A 9,056-nucleotide genomic window follows, 5' to 3' on the forward strand; every position below is an offset into this window, starting at 1 on the left:
GAAATTATATTTATGTAAGGAAACCAAGAGAGAGAGAGAGAGAGAGAGAGAGAGAGAGAGAGAGAGTTATATATAGATATCAAAAGACACAGGGAGAGATAGAGAGAAAACTGGGACTCACTTAACCAAATCTTGAGACGCAATTTACTCAGGAAGTTCAGGTCCGTATCCCGTGATTTGAATAGCATCTTAGAATGGATTGAGTCGGGACCATCTACCACTTGATGCGTCTTCCTACTGAGCTATATAGAAGTAGCTTATAATCTCTTGGTTGTGAGTTATATGAGGTTGTGTTATTCGTATTATCGATTTGTTTTTTCCTCTTTACCAAAAAAAATAGTAGTTAAGGTAATATGATATGAAGATAATTATTTTGTATGTTTACCGTGTTTTAAGAAAGTGTGTGTGTGTGTGTGTGTGTGTGTGTGTGTGTGTGTGTGTGTGTGTGTGTGTGTGTGTGTGTAAAATAGGTAATGTTAGTCTGTTAGATACACGACCTTAATCTATCTCACTTAAAAAGGTTCGCCACCAAAAAGATTCTTCACGTTGAATGTTGAGAAGGAAAAATTCTCCTTCTTCTCAATTTATCTAAAATTGGCCAAGGGGTTATCGTCCAAACTTTTATAATTGGTTCACTAGAAGAAATTTGTTAGCACGGAGCGAACTGGTTTGTACGTACGTCGTGCTAATCTAATTTTCTTCACAAATTTTCTCTTTCCAAGTATCACAGGTTATTGGAAATACTGATAGAGGGACACACACACACACACACACACATGTCTAAACACACACTTACGTTTATACACACACACACACACACACACACACACACACACACACACACACACACACACACACACACACACACACACACACCACACACACACACACACACACACACACACACACACACACACACGCGCGCACAAAAATAATGAGGATAAATGCAGACTAGCGGAGATAATGGAGCTAAATACATCAGGGTCGGAGGTATATGATCTGGTTGTCAGGTTCGTGTGTATAAGAAGTCATCCGTGACACACCTGGTCAGAGTGCCTCCCTCCCTGACCCTCTGACACACACACACACACACACACACATTAAGTAGTCATAGGTTACGTGGGTCGCCGTCTAATGGGCTGTAGTCTTAATACGCCCCAGTACTAATAGACCTCAGTTCAATAAGTCCCCTAGTTTTATTGATCACCATACCAATTCTATTTTACCCCAGTCCTATTAGATACAAGTCCTAATAGGTAAAATTCCTAATAGACGCCAATTTTAATAGCCTGCAGTCCTAATAGCCCTCAGGTTTTCTAGACTTCAGACCTAATAAGCCTCAGCCCCTCAAGGGTATTAAACTCACGGTATTAAAGGCTATTAAGGACTGAAGGATTGAGGGTTTTTTTTTTACACTGTGGTCTAATCCCGTCACCGAGGGAGTGAGGTCATCGTCCTAGCCAGGAAATCTGGGTCACGATTTAATGTTCTTAAGTGAAATGTATCCTCGGACTGTATATGGTGGATTGACACTTACGAAAACACTAATATACACTTTAATTTACACGAAAACATCCGAAAACACTTGGAAACACTTCAAGTTACACGAAAATCCACAACAACCAAAAATGATAAAATATTCACGGGGTTACCTGAGATACGAAGTTACTCCTGTCTGGTTTTACAGTCTTCGAGATAAAGATGGCGGACACAATAACATCGAAATTATCCCGAGACTCTACACGTAACTTGAGGCAGCAGTGTCTAGTCTAAGTTACAGGAGGGAAAACATTAAAGTACAAAGCTTTGAAACTCGGAAGGCTAGACTCCACGAATTTGCTTTTGTATGCTAATTTAGCACCTGGGCCAGGACGGAATTTGGCGAATTTTGTCTTAACGGTGACGTTTATTGTAGCGTAATCTTCCTTCAAGGATTACCTGTCTTCGTCTTTACTTTTGGCTGCTCTTATCGCGTGCTGTTATCATCTTAAGCAGGAGAGATTAACAGGTTCCCTCGTCTCTGTTTACTTTTTGTGATGTTAAGGAAGAGCTACGAGTATCAGGATGTTTATTTTCAGCGTGACTGTTGCCCTTAGAGGTGCCAAGGTCAGGATCACACATTAAGGTCTTTGGATTAGAGTATTTCTTGGATTAGAGTATTTCCCCCTTTGGCTGTCTTAAATTATTCCCCTCGGATAATTATCTTCTGTTGTTTTGCTGTTACATTTTCTGTTGTTTTACTGTTACTCTTGTTTTTTTTTCTGTCGTGTGAGTGTCGGGGGTCTTGTTAACGGGTGCTAGAGAGTTGATTGGTTTTTTTTTTCAGTGTATTTAATCTAGGTGTTCACTGTTAATATTTTAGTAGTTAACTTTTAGGTGGATATTAGTACAGGGTTACACGTTCACACACACAAATACAAACACCTCTCTCTCTCTCTCTCTCTCTCTCTCTCTCTCTCCCACTACCTGAGACAGAGACACCAAGAGAGAGAGAGAATGAGTGAGGTGAAAGACGTAGAGGTGGAGGAAGGGCTGCTGTGTCGAGACGGGGGAACACCTCGCCTCATTAGCTTACAGTGAGCGTGTCTTTGTGAGGGTAGAGTGAGGACGCCTGGCAGTGACGTTGACAAGCGGGAGGGGGGGGGGGAGGGAGGCTGCCACACGGAAACTTATTGCCAGACGAGACTCACTAAAATCTGCTGGGTTAAGAAGACTTGTTGTAATCCCATTATCTGGCCAAGTTACTGAGGTGGGCAGAGACTAGCGGGCGGGAAACATGGACTGGTTAAAATGGTGGGTGATTTATTTAGTGTTTGTGGGATGTAAAGATTATGATTAATTGTTGGAATAATAATAATAATAATAAAAATGGTTCCCGTAGGCCAAATTATGAATCCTTCGGTATCAATGGAGATAATGTAGCCAGCACTGAACTCGAACCAGCGATCATTAGTACAGGAAGTGAGTGTTTTATCGACTCAGCTGCTTCATCAGGATATGTTAATGCTAGAGAGGTCATTGGTTACTGGTAGCATTCTTGACTCTCACCACTGCGTCCCTTGTTCGAGTCCCAGTCTGGTGTACGAAGAGTGTTATCTTGTGTAAAGTTACCGAACGTGGGAAGTTTTATCGGGTACTCGAGGCCCCCTCCTGTACTAAAGTGAACCATGATTGATAAGAGAAAAAATCATCAGCAACAACGGGGGAATTAAACCTTGCGGCCTCTTTCCTACGTTAGAGTGATAGTTTAAGATTAAAGAATAAGTTAAATGATATGGAAAATAATAATAATAAAATACCCCTCACAGGTCATGCCTCTCACCAGGTCATGTCCTCACCAGGTCATGTCCCTCACCAGGTCATGCCCCTCACCAGGTCATGTCCCTCACCAGGTCATGCCTCTCACCAGGTCATGTTCCTCACCATGTCATGTCCCTCACCAGGTCAAACCTCTCACACCCAGGTAGATGAAAGCATTAACCAAACTTTCCCATTAACCACTGGTGATTAGTTGGTTAAGCACCGTGAACATTGATGGACTAATCCCTACAGTAAATTAGTGTGGTGAATATGAAGGCTCAGTCGCTGGCCCCTGACACACCCTCAACCTGAATTGTGTGGATGTGAAGTGTGTGGGTATGAAGTGTGAAGTGTGTGGGTGTGAAGTGTGTGGATGTGAAGTGTGTGGGTATGAAGTGTGTTGGTGTGAAGTGTGTGGGTGTGACATACAAACGGAAAACAGACAGACAGATAGATGAACATGGGGAGGTGGGATATTTTTACAAGGTAATAGTTGAGCCCCGCAATAGCACACAGTTCGAGGCAACTGTTGTCGTGGCCAGGTGTTGCCGTGGCCAGGTGTTCTTGACACTTATAAACAAATGCTGTAGGAGGCCGCCGCTGTTGTTAATCTTTACACAGTAATTGGATTTCGTCTCCCGCTGACAACGACAACAAAAATCGGAAAATGTGAACAGGAGAACACAGGGTGATAATGTACATAGAATATAGGATGATAATGTAAACAGGAAAATGTATAATAATGTGACACTCTCATCCCCCACACACACACACACACTGGGGCTCAGACCAGAAGACAAGAGATGACTGGACAAGCATTGGACAGATCCACTATTAAATGTCAAAATGAAGTGAAGTAGGAGGCAGACCTCAACAGGAAGCAGTCTTTGATCCTTAGGTCTCCCAGGGGGTGAAAAGATACCTCCAGCCAGTCGAGGAATGGAATATATTGAGTTTTAGTTATTACGTTTCTTCTTTCTTCTTTCTTTCTTGTTGTTGCTTGTCATTTGTTTCTTTTTATCACTGTTTCTGTCTTTTTTTCTCTCTCTTGTGTCACTCTCTATCTCATTTCCTGCTCTTCATTCCTCCTTTACCCTCTCATCTCTCTGTTACTGCTTCTACTTTATTTTTATCACCTCTCTCTCTCTCTCTCTCTCTCTCTCTCTCTCGTAATCTATCTATCTGTCTGTCTGTATCGTATAGAAAATAAGTCTCCTCCCCTCAGGTGTGTTAAATCCTGGTCAATCACCCATCCACTCTATAGTCAGTAAACACCTGTGTTACCTTGGCGCAGCGAGGTTGTCGTGTCTGTTTTTGTGTCTGTCTGTCTGTGTTGTGTTCAGCTGTGTGTCTCTATGTATGTATTTGTTATAAGTTAAGTTAGGTTGGCAGAAGGCAGGCGAACATTAGTCTGGCGTAGCATTAGTAAGCGTATCATTACAGGGGTTGACGGGAATGCCTGGCGCAGCTGATCGCTAGTAATGGCATATTATGTTAACTGTACGATTTGTCCCTTACAATATATTCTTTATTTTAATTACGTCATCCACTTAGAGTAAATATTATGATGCTGAATGTGACTGTAGCGTAGTGGTATAGAGCGTTAGTCTCGTAAGTGGAAAGCCCAGGGTTCGACTTTTGGCTGGAGTGATGGAGTGGGTCACTACCTATGTGCATTGAAGGAATAAATGAAAACACTATCGCATGATTTTTGATGGATGGTTCTGGGTTTACTGGGCACTTCGCTTTACGGTTATATCGGCTGAGTGACTCCCCCATGGTGGAACAACACTTGGGTGGGCTAGCCAAGGTGATGGAGGAACATACTAGCTGCTGAATGATGGTAGAACAACCCTTAGGTGGACTAGCCAAGGTGATGGAGGAACACACTAGCTGCTGAATGATGGTAGAACAACACTTGGGTGGACTAGCCAAGGTAATGGAGGAACACACTAGCTGCTGAATTATGGTGGAACAACCCTTAGGTGGACTAGCCAAGGTGATGGAGGAACACACTAGCTGCTGAATGATGGTAGAACAACACTTGGGTGGACTAGCCAAGGTGATGGAGGAACACACTAGCTGCTGAATGATGGTGGAACAACCCTTAGGTGGACTAGCCAAGGTGATGGAGGAACACACTAGCTGCTGAATGATGGTAGAACAACCCCTAGCGGGACTAGCCAAGGTAAAGGAGTAACCCCCTATAGCTACTGAATGCTAATAATCATATATCCACCAGCTGCTCAACCATCTTGTATCATACCACGAAAATGCTTCTAAAAGTTACAAAAAAAATGATGACATGTTAGACTTTCTAAATTCGGGGGAAACAACAGTTAGCGCATTCCATTTCTGCCGAAACTTGTATCGCTGTAACCCAGAGACAATCAGAGTCAGGTAGAATGAAATGAAAAACGTTACGAAACTTGTCAAAAAAATATATCGGTATAAAAAAAAACGGGAGAAAAAAAATCCAATTCTTGTTCACAGGAAAGGTAAAGGGGGAAATATTTTGTTGTTGTTTAAAGGAATATTTACTGCAGGTGTAATATTATAGTAAATAATGTAAATATTGTATGGGTATTGAGTGCTCTCTCTCTCTCTCTCTCTGCATGTGTTTATATATATATGTGTATGTGTATTTCTGTGTACGTATGGATGCAGTGTATACGTGAGTCCAATAGCCAAAGCAATCAATCCCAGAATGAATTATATATATGGCTTTATATTCCTCTATTGCAATTTATTTATACAACGCACATTTTTTTTTTTATTCAGCAGAAAATATTTTTCCAATCTCCGGGAGGGATATAAATGACCCGGTCACTTTATTGCCTTTGGTATTTCCATTATAGAAAAGATTTAGTTCAGAAGTGTGAGGAAATGTTGACCACGTGTCGAATGTCCTGACGAGTGAGCCCCTTCGTCTCTGTCCTGGATGATGGGGTGTTATTGGTGGATGATGGGGTGTTATTGGTGGATGATGGGGGTTATTGGTGGATGATGGGGGTTATTGGTGGATGATGGGGGTTATTGGTGGATGATGGGGGTTATTGGTGGATGATGGGGGTTATTGGTGAATGATTTGGTCTTACTGGTGGATGAGTCATTGGTGAGTAAATCACTAGGGGATGACAGTCATATGTGCATGACGGTCTGTCTTGGATGACAGTCATATGTGGATAACAGGTCTTGCACTCAGTGGATGACAGCCCCTAGTGGATGACAGCTCCTACTGGATGACAACCGGATAGATAAAGAATTAGCAACAAAACTCACCCTGCGATAAATTAGACACGTGGGAAACAGGTGTATAAAACCGTGCTGACAACCGGCACTAATTTCCGGTGACAAACTGAAAGCGAAAACTCCTAATTATTGTGTCATTAAAAAGATAATTGATATTTAGTCTGGAAACAGGTGTGCATGTGTCATAGGTTAATTACTCTGTTGGGAGGTAATTATTTGGACGTTAAGGTCAATGTGTGTATAGATGGTAGATCTGTCTTTGAGGTGGTTGTAATTCTAAGTATATTACAGTTATGTATTTTGATGTTTTTATTAAATTTAGATGGTCAATTCCTTGGCTCTTGTGACTGAATTTTTCATGTTGTCTTTCTTGGTGTTACAGACAGACAGACAGACAGACTAGTAAAAGGAAGAACTAGATGGAAAATAATTATAGGAGTCAGGGTGAACGAAAGAGGAAGAGGGGGGAACTGGATGATGATGATGAGAGAAGAGGGAAATGAACTGGGTGGAAGAAGGGGAGAGAGAGTATGTGTGTGTGTGTGTGTGTTTTATGCAGGGTGACATGGTGTTGTTTGGAGAAGTATTAGTTAATTAGTGGCTATTCACCCCCGTTGTAGACTTTATTAGTGGTTAATAGAATATGTAAAGGGTGAAAGGATCATGTTTGAGATTTTGTAGTTTTTTTCTCCTCCTGATTTGTGATGGTAGATTAGGTTAGGTTAGGTTGTTCGTGTATGAATTAACTAAGTAAATAATATTGTTTATATACTTGCACAGACCTCAAGCATACTATGGATATCTTTCCCTATTTTTAAAGACTTCTCATCAGGTATAGGAAACGTTACCTGATTGGCCCAGTTTGTTGAAGTGTCTCAGTACATTAAAACAGAGCCAGGATGTTAGACTAGGAAACGAAGAGCTTATTGTAGCGTCCTCTCGTTTCTATGGTAACCAAGACCACGCATGCGCCGCCATCTAGGTTAAAAAGACGATGAATTTCAGAATGAACACTGCGACTCCTGTTGTCTCGGTAGGGTTGTCAAAATCCTTCGTCTGTTGTGTCATATTGTCTCAACACAATTTTGTATAGATAGTGTTTTGAGTGATTGTATATATTGTGGAAAGTCGATTGGGAAAAAAATATTCTTTTATTTTGTTGTTTTTCTCGGTTATTTTCTTAAGTACAGTCGTTAATGGACTCGGTAAAACATGAGTACAAAACTTGGTGATGTTAAATTGTACCCAGGAAGTTTAGGTCTTTTGCAATGACAAAGATACCAAGAAACATTGATTATAATTGTTTTGTTATTATTATATTCGAGGAAGTAGAGCGCCGGCGAGAACAGTTCAGTATATCAGTAAACAGAGCAAATTTCTGGTCATAAAGATACAGTTTTGTAATATAGACGATAATAATTACACCAGAATACAGTTTTTAGATTATTACAGACATATCATACTTGCACCTAACCTTACTTAATCTTATACTCGGCTTAAAACAGTGATACCTAACCTGACTTAGTTCATCGCATATATTTAAAAACATTAATATAATCCTAAAAGCCTTTGGTAATATCTAACACAGAACGAGTTACAATATAGTGTACAAAATAAACAAGAAGATAAAATATAGTGTGTGTGTGTGTGTGTGTGTGTGTGTGTGTGTGTGTGTGTGTGTGTGTGTGTGTGTGTGTGTGTCTGTGTGTGTGTGTGTGTGTGCTGTTTTTTCTGTTTTTATTTAGTCTTCCTTAACTAATCTGGTTTAATATAATCAATATAACTTAACCTAACTAATCTAATTTAACCTAAACAGTCTAAATTAACGTTACCATTCTAACTAACCCAAACTTAACTAAACCATTCTTTCGTGTTAAGTTAGAATGGGTAAGTGAGGTGTTGTGAGGTTAGATTCGATAAAGTTAAGTTTAGGTTATATGAGGTAATGTTAGGATGGTCATTCTTCAGGTGGAATAAGCTCGGGGTGGCTAATCTTCAGGTGAACCCCCCTAAGGTATGCAGTCACCTCCTCCCTCGCTTTTATCAGCTGCATATCCAAGGCTCTCCGTTCCTAAGAGTTTAATAATATTTTCAGTATATTTGAAGGTCAGTTTGTTAGTTTCTCCCTTAATAAGTCTCGATTACAGTCTAGTAGTTAGAAGCATCGTCTGGCCCTCACTACCTCCTCTGATTACTGCTGATGGCTGATAATAATGCCTTGTGATATCGAACTACTTGTCTTTTCCGGATATCTCGTGACAGCCTCCACGAAACTGTATTTACCTGGATACGTTAACCTTTGGCTTAATTGGTACGTGTCAACAACACACCTGCTGCTGATGTCTACCTGGCTAACAGCAAGGCGATACAACACCTTTTAATTTATCAACAAAACCTTTTAATTTCTCTAGACAATACTTTTATTTATATATATATATCAACACAATATCATTTAGTTTTTCGACATATCTTTGAATTTATCTCTACAACACCTTTTAATTTCT

Source organism: Homarus americanus, unplaced genomic scaffold (genome assembly GCF_018991925.1).
Source record: "Homarus americanus isolate GMGI-L3 unplaced genomic scaffold, GMGI_Hamer_2.0 scaffold48033, whole genome shotgun sequence".
Taxonomy (NCBI): domain Eukaryota; kingdom Metazoa; phylum Arthropoda; class Malacostraca; order Decapoda; family Nephropidae; genus Homarus; species Homarus americanus.